At 36.6% G+C, this 17,462-nt stretch overlaps 1 protein-coding gene across 4 annotated transcripts in view; it reads left to right on the top strand.

Annotated features, from left to right (window-relative positions):
- IP3K2 (Inositol 1,4,5-triphosphate kinase 2) overlaps positions 1 to 17,462 on the top strand; it is a 242,066-nt gene that overhangs the window by 120,422 nt on the left and 104,182 nt on the right. The window lies entirely within an intron of this gene.

Below are 17,462 nucleotides of genomic sequence, written 5' to 3'. Positions count from 1 at the left end.
CAGTGAAAATGTTAATTTTACTCTGCGTCATGACTACCATATCGCAAAACTCGCAGTTCGTGATGGGAGAAGCTAAAATGGCCATTACTCTTCTGATTTGCTACATTAACAACAAAAAACAAGCGAGGCCTAACTCCTCAAGCTACGCTGCACCCACTACAAACATAATGAATAAGATATTTGAGCATCGAACAGTCTTATAACCTCTCTGGAGGATTGAAACTTCAGGAAGTTGCATATTTTTCCATCATGGAAAATCTGACTCTAGTTAAGAATATATCCTTTATATAAACGAGATTTAGTTAAAACACTGATTAGGTTGAGAACTCGCGTTCAGTCATTCGTGTTTTACACTTAGTGCATTTTAACCTTTCCGTTTTGCATTCCATCTCCATAGGTGTACCCAGTCTTAGTGTACTAAACATGAAGAAATAAACCTAAGAAGATAGTTTTATATAGGCTTAATTTTGTGCAGAGTGTAATTTCTGATGTCCCATCTTTTTTAAGTATGCCTACAACGTACAAGGCTCTGAAAAAACATTACTTTAACTCACTATTGCACACGAAATATTATTATGGGATAATAATGGAGGATAGGTGATGGACTCGAAAGCACCCTTGGAAGTTGAGAATGAATGCTGTCAAGAAGGGAATGAAGACTAGATTTTTCTCTCATAGAGCGGTGCGTGATTGGAATGGATTGCCATTGGATGGTGTGAATGAATTCCAGAACAGGTATGACAGCTGGTGCGAATAGTATGACCTCCCTCAATGAGTCCCGGATTCCCTGGAGGTCTCTCTTTTAATAATAATACTAATTATAATTATTTGAAAACGATTCGGTTAATTCGAAAATGAAACACCTGTTTATTGGTGTTTTCGGTCCAGATCATTTCGCTCAAGACCTGGAGAAAGGAAAAACAAACGTTCGTTCCTGGATATATTGATAACCAAATATACAACCGTGCAGATAAAAATATGCGATTTCACGTACGTGATTAATTATTTTAATTTCAGGACTTTTAATCACCCGATATATACAAATATATATATTTTTTAATAATCAGATGATTTCTGCTGTACCGTTAATCGTTCAAGTACTTCTGATTGCGAAGTATTAAGTTATTTAACTTCAGAAATATTTTTAGCTCAGGAAGACTTTTCTTTTGAAGATTTCTTTATAAATTTAAAACAAAATTGATTGCGAGATTTTTTTTTTTTAAAGATTAAGCTACAGAAGATTTATTTGTGTGAAACTGAATTTCGATATATGCAATAGTGAGTAGCTAAGAAGTTTGCTGCTTTCAGCTCAAGAAGCCTATGGTATGTATTGGATTTCGTCGGTTGTAATTGCAGCTAAAACTCACACCATGTTTGTTAATTACCTGGGGTTTCATTTGGTCAGTTTGCCTCTGGGGCGAAAAAAATCAGTGTTTCCGGGAAGAAGTACCCTACCCGTGAGATCAGCACAGTTACCCTCACATGTAAAGATTATGCCTTCGCGCTCTAGATGTGATTGAGCTTTCTGCAAAACAGATGTCGCATCGTACTTGCGACTGCGCTTATGGTGTGTGGTTGTGCAATAATAATAAAATAATGGAAAAACTTGATTGCCCAACGGGATTCGTGCATTGCTTTCCATATAATATTTGCTTGAATTTCACTGACCACATTGTCGTTTTGGATTATTTGAATCCTAGGTGCTTAAAAACTGTATCGCTAAGAGTCAACGAGTACCGACTGTAACCGATATCTCGTGTCCTACGTATATAGCAAACTTTTTTTATTTTATTTATTTTTTGCTATAATAGAGGCATACCACAGGCTTCTTGTAACGAAAAGTAGGCAACTTCCCAATCCACCGACTACTACTATATATCGAAAATTTCTTCTCATCAAAATAAAGTGATCTTTTGGTTGCTTAGCTTGCTAAAAAAATTCGAATCCCAACGTGACTTCTAAACGATTTACTTCTAAATGAACAACTGATATCTTGTTCAGTTTTCTCTGCAGAATTTTCTTGAAGTAGAAGTCCAGTAGTGCAATTGCAATCTTCTCTCTCCTTTCACAAGAAGTTTTCAGTGGGGGGTTATACATGAACTTTTGTTATAGGTTTCATGTGGGTCAGTTTGCATACTTTCATTGGACTGAATAACTGCCGCATAGCAGAGTTTCACAGTACATTGATAACTAGCATTGTAGAAGCCTTGTTTACTTTACTTTGAGATAGACACAAAATATTTGTTAATTAATATTATTATTACGTGACACCTCCAGGGAGTCCAAAGACTCATCGAGGGAAGGCACCTACTCTACAGCTCTCTGTCTCCACCACTCAGTTCAACAACTACACCAACACTAGTATTTTCACAGACGATCACAAACATCCGTGTTTGGATTTGAACCCACAGCCTTTTGGCTGGAGATTGGATATGCTAACCACCCAGCCAACATTGTCAATGTATTTTTTTTTGGAAGGTTAATTTATGATCAATAGTACTGCTGTTCGGGATTCTGTCAGTATTTTGAAGTCGATGACATAAATGTTGCTTCTTTGGAGCCAATGATGATGGTTTAAAACTCCAAAGTGACCTTTTTGTGGTACCAAAAGCTGTATAGTGTTCTGTCACAGTTTTAAAATTAATGTGGGGCAGTAGTTGATATTCATTTAACTTGGAAATCTAGTAGTATCTTGCGGCAGTAGGTTTCTTTGAAATCGTTAGTGTATGATTAAGAGTATATTGCTGTTGAGGATTCTGTTTGTATTCTGAAATTGAATATCGTTTCAGCATTACTTCCTTACAGTCACAGATGATCAGAAGTTCAAAGTTACTAAGTGGTCTTCTGTGATAACAAAAGTTACAGCATTAAAAATGTGTATGTGTGTACTTTTATATATATTGTATAAAATCCTTCATCATTTCAAATTAATCCTGGGCAGTTGGTGATATAATAATTTAACTTTGAAGTATATGGTAGCTTATAGCTTATCATCAAGATTAATAAATCCCAAAACCACTGTGACAACCAGAATTAAAATTCTCAAGCATCTCTAGGTTATGCAGTTTTTTGGCAATTTAAGCATGATCTCCTGATGCTTTCTTAAAATAATCTGAATTCAGTTCAATTCAGTGTTAGTAAATGTAATGTCATGCACTTTGGTGTAATGAGATCCAATTTTGACATGATACTTCATGGAAGACAGTTGCATAAATTGGAGAATATGTATTTTAAATACATTATAAGCTATTAGTATGGATAACAGGGTGACTGACTGATAGATATCAAAAGTGGTATGGGGAGGGATGTGAGTTTGCAAAATTTAAGGTGACCAGTGGGATGTACCCCAGGGATCAATCCTTGCTCCATTGTTATTCAGTCTTTACATATTGATATTGAAAAAGATTTGCCAGATGACATACAGTTGTTTGGTGATAATACAAAAATAGGCAGAGTAACCAGGAATGCAGCTGATATACTACACTTGCAAAGTGATCTGAATAGGAATTGTGGGCATGTGGAAATGGCTATTAGTTCAATGTTAGTAAATGTAAAGTTATGTACTTTGATGTAATGAAATATCCAATGTTATTATTTTGCTGTGATTATGCTGAAAGATACTGAGCAGGGTAGGAGTTTTCCCTAGATATGGAGTTATAGTTCAAGAGTCATATAACAAAGATTACAAATAATACTCAGAGGATATGATTGAGACTTACAAACTTCTGAAAAGATCATACAGGATATCAGTAGATGGATTATTTTGTTTTATGGAAGGTGGGAAGAGGACAAGAGGGGGGGGCATTCATGGAAGTTGAGAATGAATGTTGAAGAAGTGGGTGAGAGGTTGGAATGGACTGCCTTTGGAGGTTGTGTGAATGAATTCAAGAAATGGTATGACAACTGGTGTGGGTGATATTTGGTATCCCTCGACAAATCCCTGATTCTCCAGATCTCTCTTAATAATAATAAAATAATTTGAACATCATTTGAAAACAAACAGAATGATTTACATTCTAAAAATCAAAATGTTTCCCAGAAGAGTGAGAAAATTCTTTTAATAATGTGTGCATGGTGGGGGGGGGGGAGCTGATATCCTGGAAAAATCAAAAATTTTATGGCTTGCTTGAATTTAAAATATTGCATTTTTAGATTCATTTTTCACACAAACAAAGCTTTTTCTGATTCTTACAATCAGTGACTTCTGTGGGCTAGAAGCTGAAATCATGCATACAGGTAGTTTTTGGAGGTTTGTCCAGTGGGAAAAATTTTTTGAATTACACTGGATGGTTGAATCACCATTCTGGGTTCTCCCCACATACATTACTTTATGGTGGTACAAGTCGAATTTGGCTATACTCTTTGTAGAAGAGTATAGCATCTTTGTTTAGTCGAATTTGGCTATACTCTTGCATTAAGAGTATAGCCAAAACTCTTAATGCAAGCATCATTTTTAGCACAGATTAAAACAATTATTTTATCGCTAGTTATGGAAAAAATATTTATGCACTTGTTGTCACCATGGTTCGCAGTCAAAGACCAACCATAGTGGTGGGATTCATAGTTCTGTAAATAAATTACATAAGGATGTAGCAATATTCCATCACCCTGCTTACTAAGTAAGGTACTTACTGTACTGGAAGTAACTAAATTTATTATTGTACTTACTGTACAGTAATGACAAACAATTTTGTCTTTTCTGAAAAGGCATCAGAAGTAAAAAAAAAAATCACTGACAATGAGAGATGTTTAGAAGGTGGAAGATGAAAATTGGGATTATTTTCCTGATATCTAAAATCTACCAAGGGCGTAGAAACTAGTAGAATGTTTTATTTTTCAGAAACATGAATTATAATATAATTTTATAAGTTTTTTTTATATATATTTTTATGAAAATGACATGAGTTCTGTTATCTTTTATATTCTGGATGAATATCATCAACTTATTTGTAACTAAGATGCAAATCTTCAAAAATGTTTATCATTGAGCCATAGTTGTCTTTTGATGCTCCTGTTGACAAGTTATGTTTAAATATGTCATATTATATCCTGTGTCATAAGTAAGGTGGAGTGATTGGGAAAATTTCCCCAGGCATAGGTCGACATGGGGACAACTCAAAGAGGTGGTTCAACCTTCCAATGTGATTAAAAAAATTTTGGATTTTCAAATACATTTATGAACAGTTTTATACAAAAAAATACAGTCATGGATAAAATCATAAGTATGTGTTAATATGTGTTATTTTATATAGTAATGTTTATTATAGTATTATTTTTGAAGAAAAACAGTTTCTAAATAAAAAAATCAAAAACTAAGATGGATTCTTCATTTAGGTACAGACAAAAGTCAGGTATAAATATACCTATTTACAGCACTGATTATATCAAATGCAAAACATGACTAATGCCCAGTTCTTTGACTACAATAATTGCTCTTCAAAGATCATCTGCCCTGACTTTTGTTGCTATTTTTTAATCTTTTCTTCATAATAAATGTAATGATTCATTCCCATATCGAATCAGAAGTTACTTATTACTTTATCTTGCTTTCTAAATTGTTTGACAGAAAATTTTACTAAATCTTTAGGAATATATTTTCCATATGTCAGTGAAATAAATAAATAAAAGAAAATTTTGAACTCTGCTTTATTTTCACACTCCACTTCTCAGCATGATATCCCACTCACTTGGATAATTTTTTTTTTTGTATTGTGTAACAAATTTTCCGAGTATTATAGTAAGACTTTAGTTTTTTTTAGGACTTTTCTAATTTCTGCTTTGATCTGTTTGTTATTTTCAAAATGGATATCCTTAGATGTCTTCAATTTAGGAAATAATCATAATTCCCATGGTGTTAAGTCTAGGCTGTAGAGAGGATATTCTACAACTTCACATCTGATCTTTTTGATTGTTCAAGTGAATAAATTCATGCATTGCAAATAAAATGGCTGTTCCAAGATGCAAACACAATTAATTTGTTGTTCCACCTCCTCAAGGTTTTCCCATATTTATGAATCTATTGCTGTTTGTTTAACCAATAAATTACACTTTTGCTGCTCTTTAAGGATATATATATATATATACACACACTGAATACCAAACTGTAATGACACACACAAATGTTTAGACACATATTAATTACACCTGTAATGAGTAGGATAAAATGGCGCATCCCATTGAAAAGAAAAATTTATACTAAAGAATCAGTTGAAGAATTCTCAGATGTGAACTGTAAACTCAAATATATAAATATTATTGGAAGGAAAAAATAGAGCATCTGGTGGGAAACCAACCCCATAGTTAGATTACACTCGATGTTGGGGAAAAAAAAGTAAGCAGGTGCACTGTACATGTGCTTACTTTGACTAATCACTAAATTAATAATTTAGAGAATTACAGCCAAATTCTGAGAATTTTGCTGTAATGAATATGACCACGTTGCCACCAATTGGTGAGAGTGATCATAGGGTCTTGATCTGGGAGGTGGCTAAATGTGTGGAATTTTCAATTAAGACAGGGTACATGTGGAATTACCGGGCTGGTAGATTGCTTGGTTCAGTGCCATGGCATGTAAAACTGCAAGGGCTGGATGTTGATAGTGCATGGGAGGTGGTTAAGGAGTGTTTGCAGGAGGCAATGGCTGACTGTATACCTAGAGTCCGAATAGTAAATCAAGTAGGGGTTAAATGGATGAATAATACCATTAAGCTTGAGCTGCAAAAAAAAGAAACAACTGTGGAGGGAATTTAAGGAGAAAGGTGACCTGCAGGCACATGAACGGTATAAAGCACAAGCCAGAAGGGCAACGAGTGTGGTAAGAAAGTGGATTATGAAAGAAAATTAGCCATGCAGGCTAAAGAGAATCCCAAACAGTTTTTTCGATATGTTGCAAGTAAAAGAAAAAATGTATATGGCAGAATGATTTTAAAGAATGCCGATGGTAAGGAGGTAACCGAATCAGTTGATATAGTGGAATTACTGAGTGAGCACTTTGCAAGAGTATATCATCCAGGTGGTGATATTGCAGTGAATGAAGTGGAGATGAATAGTCTATTAAAAAACCTCAATGTGAATACATCTGTGGGATTGGATGGTATACCAACTTGTGTTGTATGCGAAGCGGCTAAAGAATTGTCGTTGCCCTTGACCATTTTGTTTAATTTGAGTCTCGAGTCTGGGTTAGTTCCGATGGGGTGGAAAGATGGAAAAATAGTTCCACTGCATAAAAGAGGTTCCAAGACAGTTGTTGTAAATTACTGACGATCAGCATATCACGAGTCATTGTCAAGGTCTTGGAGAAAGTAGTCAAGCGGAAAATACAGGAATGAATAGATGAAAATGGGATACTGTATGGGGGACAGCTTGGTTTTGTGAAGGGTAGATCATGCCTCAGTAACTTGCTCATGTTTAATAACACAGTGACGGCCGAACTGGATAAGGGTAATGGGTTTACAGTGATTCTGCTGGACCTTGCTAAGGCCTTTGACAGGATACCACACGGAATTCTAATCAGTAAACTGCAGCATGTGGGGATGGATATAAAGTTGGTGAGATGGAGAGGAGGGTGGTTGATGGAGAGATATCAGAGAGTGGTTTATTCAGGAGTAGAGTTCGAAAGATGGCCTGTGACTAGTGGTGCCGCAGGGTTCTATTCTTGAACCACTACGGTTTAATTTGTTCATTAGCAATATAGGAAAGGATCTGAGAGGAGCTGTTCATTTGTTTGCTTATGATGCAAACAAATGAACAAATGTTTGCTTATGATGCATATTTGCTTATGATGTTGGGTAGAGCAATAGTGAATGCACAAGATGTCAAAATTTTGCAGGATGATTTGGATAGTTTGGAGGACTGGGCTAAAGTGAATGGATGTCAATTTAATGTGGCAAAATGCAAGGTTATTTTGGGTGAAAAGATTAGCAGCAGTATACCACATTGGTGGAACTGCACTCCAGTAGATTGATGAGGCCAGGGATTTGGGAGTGTTGGTGGATAGGGAGTTGAAGTTTATGGGACACATTGCAAAAGTGGCTAAATCAGCTCATCAAATCACTTGGTTGCTGAAAAATACTTTGACGAGCAGAGACAAACAGGTTATTGTTTCTCTGTATCGAGCCTTGATAAGACCCCATCTAGACTATTGTGCCCAGATTTGGGTACCATGGTTTCTTCTTGATGGAGAGGAGGTGGAGAGGATCCAGAGACAAGTGACCAAGATGATAGCAGGTCTATGGAATGAATCTTATGAGAACAGGTTGAAGATTTGTAGGTCGCAGAAATTGGTTGATAGGCAGAAGAGGGGTGATATGATTGAGATATTCAAAATACTGAAGGGTTTCTATAAGATTAATTCAGAAGATATTTTTGAGAACAGGACTGGTGGTGGGAGGACTAAAGGCCATCCATGGAAACTGGGCAACACTGTGGTTAGCAAGGGTGTTAGAGCTAGGTTTTTTACTTGGAGAGTGGTGAATGAATGGAATAAGCTGCCAGAGTCTGTTGTGGGTGCCATGACTGTCAATGAGTTCAAGGCAAAGTATGATAGATACTGTGTGAATGTTGAATAGTTGTTCTTGACATGATGTTAGGGCCTCCCTCGATGAGTCTAAGGACTCCTTGGAGTTGCCCGTAATAATAATAAGCATAACACAGGATTCACTTCTCCATGTGTGTGTATACTCGCATTCAGTTTATTCCTTAAACGGAGTGAGGAAATCATGTCACTTTCAATGCCACCAAAATGCAGTCTTGCCTTTTTTCTTGCAAAAGGGATCTCAGCTCAGTTATCCTTACTCTAAATAACACAAATCACCAGAGGACAAGATCTCTTTTTTCTCTCTGCTTGGACTAACATTTACCTCCAGTCTTTCCTGGCATAAAAGCATTTCATCATTAGCTTCCTGCTTAAGATACTATTTTTCATCCATCCAGCTACTTATCTTATACAAATCCCAAATCCACCTACCGAATACTGCTCACGTGTGTTTGGGATAGAGCTCCTAAAGCTTCCCTAAAAATTCTTGATCCTGTTCAGAGGAGAGATATTCTGTCATAGTTGATTCCTTCCTTACAGACTTACTTAATCTGTCTTACAGACAAATTGTTTCAATACTGTGTCTGTTTTGCAAGTACTTCCATAAAAACACCAAATTACATGATAACCAGTAATTAACTTTAATGAAATGAAAGTACAGATATTTCATACTGAAAATAACAGCACATCACATAAAAATAAGCAAATCAGAGAAACAGGAATACAAGGCATACAACAATCGGTGGTTTACCAATTAAAAACTGTTGCAGTGTGCTAGAAATTAATATTATTAAAAATGTTTTTAACAGTTACATAAAATGAGAATCTCCCAAACTTTGGAGAGAGAGAGAGAGAGAGAGACACAGTTGTTCCAATTCAGATTTTGCCGATGAAATAGGGCTTCACAACTTTCTTTGAAAAGGTGTTCATATTTAAAACTGCATCTATGGAGAAAACGAGCTTTATCCCACCAGATACTGTATTTATACTATGTTGTGCCAGACGAGACTTTTGAGGTTTCATGTATTCAATATAATATTAATGCTCATTAATTCTTTTTTTCCTGCAGAACGACCTGTCTTCCCAAAATATGTCACGTTGCATTCACAAAACTTGCTCTAGAAACCACGCATGATACTTTCAAATCCACTTCATGCCTCCATTATAGGATAGCATAACATAATTAGCATAATTTCACTCAATATCAGCAGATGACATAAGTTACTCCTCACTGCAGTGATCTACTATACACATCCTTGCCATGTAATCCTATTGTGGGCTTTTCTTTAGACTTCAACTCCTCTCTTAAGACCTTACACTCCTTACATCAAATCTTCCACGGGTTGATCAGTTTTCCCAGGAATGCTGCCCTTTATTACTATTTTTGAGAAGTTACCCCCCCTTTTTTCTGTGTGTTCCAAGTATTTTAGCTTTCTTCTTTCAGTGTTTCAAAGTTATGTTGATCCTTTCTAGAACCTGTCCATTTGTCTTCATTTCAGTGTATGAGATCCTCAACAGTCTCCTGTAACACCATCTCAGGACCTGCTATCCTTTTCCTGTTACACTTTTTTTGGTTTCATGCTTTAGATCCATAAGTAGCTACCAGGGAAAAAAAAAAACGGCTTCCCACAGATTGCTCAACTTTTTTCTGTGGTGATGGATCTGTATTTCCAGACTTTAAATAAATCTCTTACCTCCTAGTCATTCATAAAACTCTTCTGATGTCTTCTGAACAGCAATTCTTCACATTACTAATAATGCAAGGATACTCAGATTTGCTGGCCACCCTATTTAATTTTCATTAAAGCATGCTGTTTCACATGAACTTCTCTATCTATAGTCCTTTCAAAAACCATGATCTTCGTCTTACTAGGGTTGCGGTTCAGTTTTCTGCTCTCATTAATCTTAACTTTGTCAAGGATTCTTTCTAACATTCCATCTCATTAGAGAGGAGTACTGTATCATCAGAGTATTTCAGATTGTTGACCCATTTGCTATCTATCCTTATTCCTGTCTTCAGCTCATCCAATGTAACATATATGTTCTCAGCAATAGCTACTGAAAAGGTGAGTAGTGTGCAAAGCACATTATCAAAGAAAATCCTTGCCTAACTCTTTGCCCACTAAAGCCCATCAGTTAGTTCAATACCTGTTTATTATTATTGTAAGACCTCATGGAGTCACAAATTCATCTAGAAGGTTCCTTTGTCTCACACACATCTCATCATATCCTAATTCCTTGAACACAAATTCTGTGCAGCACCACACTCTCAGGCATTGCATTCCCATCATTCACAACTCTCCATGCAAAAAAACCTGCTTCACACTCCCTTGCTCACACCCTCCTTATACAGTTTCCAGGGATGACAGCTTGTTCTCCCCAAATCTCCTGCCATTTTCTGAAAAATCTCTTCAACATTAATTCTATAATAATCCCTTACCAACTTGTATGTCTCCATCATATCATCCCCTTCTTCCTATTCACTAGACTCTGCAATTTGCATTGTCTCAGCCTTTCTTCATATTCAACATTCCAGAGATCAGAAACTATTTTGGTTAATTTAGCCGGCCTGGATGGCCGAGTGGTTAGTGTATCTGCTCTCCAGCCAAAAGGCTGTGGGTTCAAATCCCACCATGGGCATGGACGTTTGTGATTGTCTGTGGAAATACTAGTGGTGGTGGACAGTAGTTGTGGTTAGAATGAGCTGTAGAGTAGTGTCCTCCCTCGATGAGTCCTTGGACTCCCTGGAGGTGTCATATAATAATAATTTTTGGGTGAATGAACTCAATAATTACAACTATTTCATTTCCCTTGTTTTTGATAATACTGTTAGCATTTATATTCAAACAAAAGTTTATTTCATGGATCTATAACAAGTTTCACTGCTACCACTTATTAGATGTGACTTCTCCATACTTTCTTCAAGCCATTTCTTTTTCTCCTTGCTCATCCTAGAACTGTCTTCAAGTCCAACTGCTTAACTACATCCCAGGTCATCCTCTTCCCTTTTTCTCTACACACGCACGCACGCACGCGCGCGCGCGCACACACACACACACACCGCCTGCCTCTTGGAGCATCAACCTTTTTCACACTGTGGTCCCCTGTCCACCCTGAGTCTTCCAGTTTCCCTGGAAGACTCAGGGTGAACAGGTTTCTTGCACACTTGTTCTCTCATTCCCTACACTCATGCTACCCACTTTTTCATAAGTACCACTTCAATCTCTCCTTCCTTACTTTCCCACTCTTTTGCATCACTTCTTACTTGCTCAGATTCATTCTCTGCATGCATTACTCTCCCTTCAGCAGCAGTCTCTCCAAATGACTTGCACCAAAACCATTCTAATATTAATATTATTAAAGTCCATCACTCTTATACAGATCAATTCTTCCTTCAAAACTAATTTCACACATTAACTAACTGAACTCCTTTCTCTTTACACATTTCTTCTAACATATCATTTATAATTCTTGTTGTCTGTCTCGTCTCCTCACTGTCATACCTTGGCAACACATTGACTACCTTTCCTATCACACAATTATCTTTTATCCTTCTCAAACAACCTACTGATATCCAATCTTGCATTCTTCTTGTTTCCAGTCAAGTCATTTGTTCCTACTAGCACTACCAACTCCTTTGCTTGCTTATGCCTCATATCCATTGTCTCAATTACTCTATTTATTTTACCTTCTGAAAAACAAACTTTGTGCATCTTCTCATTTACCACACCTCCAATAATCGAATTGTCATACAATGCCATTCACAAATCTTTTGTTACCTTTTTCGTAACTGACATCATTTGTTTTCATCTTCTTCTTCACTTTTCCATACATATCTTCAATTATCTTCATTTCACTCGGCATCTGCCTTCAACTCAGCTTTCATATCTTGTGTCTTTATTTTTTTTGCTATCATTCACTCTCGCGATTTTATCTCTAGTCACACAGACTTGTTTGCCATTAACTCCACTCTCTGCCATACCATTAATTTCACTATTTTTCAATGTCATTATCACCCCGCTTTATCGTCAAAATTTTTTTCCCACACTATCGCTTCCACACACTTCTGAACATTTACACAATCTTCAACTTCCATGTTCCCTACTCATGTTTAAACTCACATTTAAGCAAGCCTCATGGTCCATCAGAATAGTGCATTTCCGACATACCCATTCTTTTTCATTTATTCAGCCTCTCTACATAAATATCTGTGACATCTTCCCATGTACACATGCATGGCACTGTACCATTTTTTAGAAATCCATGCCATTTACTTTATCTTCCATGCCGATCTGCACAATGATTTGCCTTTCACTGCCATGTTGTATCAGTGTGCTAACAAAAACAATGAATTTATGATAGTATCACCTAAAAAATTTATCTAAACACTGTGTTCCATTCTCAAATATCTCAGAGTAATACTTAATCTACAATTTAGACAATATCTGCACACATATAAAATTTACTTATTTGCTGCAGCCCACATGACAACCAATGTTTAACTCACACCACCTAGCACCCATTTTCTATTGTCGTTTCTCTTTTTTACTGTGGTATCTTTCTCACTGTACAGCAACCTGATGTGTTAAGGAAACCTATAACTTTTACAATTTTGCATTATTGAACACAGTCAAAACTTTTGAGTAGTCTGTAAAGCACATGATTTGATCTCTGCATGTGTGCATTTACCTTTCCTGAAACCTGCCTACCTGTTTCTTAAGCATCTTAGCCTTGACTTTGGCCTCAGTTCTATTTAGAATGATCTTTAATAGTGTTTCCTGGTTGGCCAAGTGGGTGAAGTACCTGCTATTCACCAACAGGTTGCACGTTCATCCTGCTGCAGATATGGATGTTTGTGATTGTCTTTAGTAGGAGATGAATGTCATCACCCAGTATGCAACCACTGCTGTGATTATTGGAGGCCTGAGGTGGGCTTGAAAAAAGTTCCATGTCTGGTCTCTAGAACATGGTTTCCAGAATATAAAAAATCATCATCGTCATGCGTATCAAGGATTTAGGCCTAGCATGGCCTGTTCCAGCCTTAGAAGTCATCGTTGAATTATTTAAGAGGATGTCCTGGTTTTCTTTTTCCTAATGGCTTGTACTTTGATTATAAAAAGTAAATTTAAAAAATACGAAAAAACAAGTAAATTAAAAAAAAAAAAATTATGACATCCACAGTGCTCAAGTACTATGGATTTACAACATTTTGCGGTGGGAGATATATTAAAAAAATATAATCTTGCTTGCAATAATAATAATTTTATAATTGTTGCAGTCCTTATATATATATATATATATATATATATATTTTTTTTTTTTTTTTTTTTTTTTGTGCAGCAGGATTAGTATAGACATCTTACATGCTTCTGTTTCCCATATCCTAATAATCAATTTATGAAATACTCTTAACTACTCCATTCACTGTCTTTAATTAGCTTTACATGGATTCCATCTGCACCTATGAACCTTATTGTTGTTGTTAAGCTCCTTAACTGCTCTTTCATCTTCATTCCTATGTCAAGGTGTTCCAACCCAAGATTCTCCTAGAGAGTTTCCGTTTCTGTTCCTAATTTTCCTCTCTCTCTCTCTCTCTCACACACACACACACACACACACAACAAACACACTCTGTACAGTTCTCCATAGTGTTCTTTCCATCTTTTCAGTAAGCAGGGCGGCAGCCATCTTATGATGAGCTCTCCACTTTTTGATCAACTCTGACTTTAAATTTTCATATCTCATTCTCTGCATTTCATTTGCTGTCTGTATTTTTCTCTTAACTAAAAAAAAACCCTGAGATCTTTTTGACCTTTCTCAAAATTTAGACATCCTGTGCACTCCAGCTGTGCTAATGACAACATCGTTCTCATTTGTCACTTTAAGATGCTTTTTCCAAACTGGCTCAATATCTTCACATCCAGTTGATTATTATTACTATTATTAAGTGACATCTCCAGGGAGTCCAAAGACTCATCGATTGTGGGCACTACTCTACAACTCTGATTCCACCAAATATACCAACAGCATCTACCACCCACCACCACTAGTATTTTCACAGACATAAACATCCATCCCACGATGGGATTCGAACCAGCAGCCTTTTGTCTGGAGAGCAGATACACTAACCACTCAGCTAACCAGGCTGGCAATTGATTAATGATTGAAAAATGATTATGCTTGAAGCGATGTCAAAGCATTTACTAAAAGCAATGATCTCACAAAAATAAATACATGCAAGAATTCCTGAACAACATTGTACCAACTCAGTCTTGTCATTTGCACTGTAAGTTTATATAGACATTTCTTTTCTTTTCTTTTTTTTTTTCTATTCTACTGCATTTCATGCTTTCTGATATGAGGTGGGTGTCTCATGTGTCATTTGCAATATCAGTCACCATTTCAGATAGATGTGGATGCACATGACAAAAAGCATTTTCTCTCTGTGTGTGTGTGTGTGTTGAAACTTGTAACTTTTATTTTTGTGATTATTTGTTAGATCATGTCCAGAAGCAAATGTCAGTCTTCTAGTGACATCCTGATGAAATTTCTAAATAAGGAAAGACCATCTTGTAATTCTGGGAACAGTGTATTTTCTATTTTGATTTAAATACTCTATCTACTATTTCTTACTCCTCTACAACTGGAAAGCAGCCCATATACAATGCATCTCAAAAAATTTACACTGGTTTCAAGTTGGCTGAGTAATGTATAGCACCCCCCCTCCCCATCCACTCTAGCTGAATTTGTGGTAGATGCCCAGTGACTACCATGCTGCTTGTTCAAAGTCTGAAGTATTTTGTGAAGTAGTATATTTGTTCACTGTGTGTGAACAAATTATGATGATGAATTTGATGAATCAATGAGTAGATGAATTTTTTTTATTTGACTTCTTTACCACTACCAAGATACATCATTACTCTGTTTTGATCACCCCTTTCTTCATAACATATCAGTGATCTTATCTTATCTCTTATCTGTTTCCATCCATTCCACTTTAGTTACCAGCTCATCACGTGACAGTCTATCAAAGGACTGAAAAACCCAAGTTTACCACTGTATATAGAATATGATCCAGAATTGGCTTGACAACAATGGTATTATCTTTGATGGACAGCATGGATTTGCTAAAGGGAGGTCATGTTTTAGTAATCTACTTACTTATTACAATAAGGTAACTGCTTCCATGAACAGAGGAGAAGGATACACAGTAATATACTTAGATTTCACAATGGCTTTTGGTAGATTACCACATGATAAGTTGATAGTCAAACTGGAGTGGATGGGGTTGGATATTAGATTGGTGCATTGGATTGGAGACTGGCTATCTAATAGGTATCAACAAGCTGTGTATGGGGGAGTGATATCCAGGAAAAGGAAAGTTACTAGTGGTGTGCCTCAGGGGTCTGTTTTAGGGCCATTGCTGTTTAACTTGTATATTAATGATATTGGTGAAGATTTGGATGGAGATATTCAGTTGTTTGCAGATGATGCAGTTGGGACAAACTATGAAGAGTAGAGAAGATGTTGTGGCCTTACAAGAAGACTTGAATAAATTGAGTGAATGGGCACAGGAATGGGGATGTGAGTTCAATGTTGCAAAATGTAAGGTTTTAAAATTTGAGAAAGAAAGATGGCATGTAGAATTTATGCTTGATGGGGATATATTGTCAGAGTCGGAAGAAATAAGAGATATTGGGGTGATAGTGGATAAGGATCTGAAATTTAGAGGACACATTGACAAAATTGTGAGGACAACACAAAGACTTCTGGGAATGATGCAAAGGACACTGACTTGTAGAAATAGGGAGATTCTTGTTCCAATTGTATAAGGCTTTGATTAGGACACACATGGAGTACTGTGCACAGATTTGGTCACCTGGTTTTCAAAAGGACAAAGAGATATTGAAAGGATCCAGAGGTGACTGACTAAGATAGTTTCTGACCTCTGGAATGTCGAATATGAGGAAAGGTTGAGAAGATGTAATTTACAGAGTCTAGTGGATAGGAGGAAGAGGGGAGATATAATAGAGACCTACAAGTTAGTAAAGGGTTGCTATAGGATCAATGTTGGAGAGGTTCTACAGAAAACATTGGGAGATCTGGGGAGAACCAGAGGTCATCCCTGGAAGCTGTATAAGGAGGGTGTGAGCAGGGGAATGAGAAGCAGGTTTTTTGCTTATAGAGTTGTGAATGATTGGAATGCCTTGCCTGAGAGTGTGGTGTCTGCAGAGAATTTGAGTGTGTTTAAGCCGCAGTATGTTGAGCTGTGTATATGATAAAAGGACCTCTTAGTTGAGTCTTTGACTCCATTGGGCCTTGAGTAATAATAATAATAATTGATGCCAAGATTCCCAGAAAAAGATCCATAGGAAGACCATATTCTAGGTGGATTGATGCAGTTAGAAGATTGAAATACAGATTCTGGTAGTAGTATTATCAGTTCTAACAAATGACAAACTAATCTGAAGGAAAATTATCGATAAGAAGTTAGTAATTATGTAAGCTTAATCACAAAACCTCACAGATATGTGGAAAGGGCTTCTGCAACCCCGCCACTCTTTTTTTTTCTTGCAGTGACTTCATTCCAAAATGCTATTAATAATAATAATATTATTATTATTCAAGCCTCCATAGAGTCAAAAGACTCATCGCAAGAGGTCCTTCCTAGGAAACACAAAGTCTATCATACCACTCCTTAAACTCATTGACCGTTTCCACTCTCACCACTCAATCAGGCAATGCATTTCATGGTTCAACCACCCTCCATGCAAAGAAAAAACCACTCCTCACCCTCTTGCTCACAGCTTCCTTTTATAACTTCCAAGGATGGCCCCTTTCATCACTCCTTCCTGCTGTTCAACCAAGCGAAAGAACTCTCAACAGTTTAAAAGTCTCAATCATATCACCTCTCCTTCTATCTACCAAA

This window comes from Typopeltis vanoorti, chromosome 17 (genome assembly GCF_054136105.1).
Source record: "Typopeltis vanoorti isolate ZY-2024b chromosome 17, IOZ_Tvanoo_1.0, whole genome shotgun sequence".
Lineage (NCBI taxonomy): Eukaryota > Metazoa > Arthropoda > Arachnida > Uropygi > Thelyphonidae > Typopeltis > Typopeltis vanoorti.
This window is presented reverse-complemented; position numbering and strand designations above follow the sequence as displayed.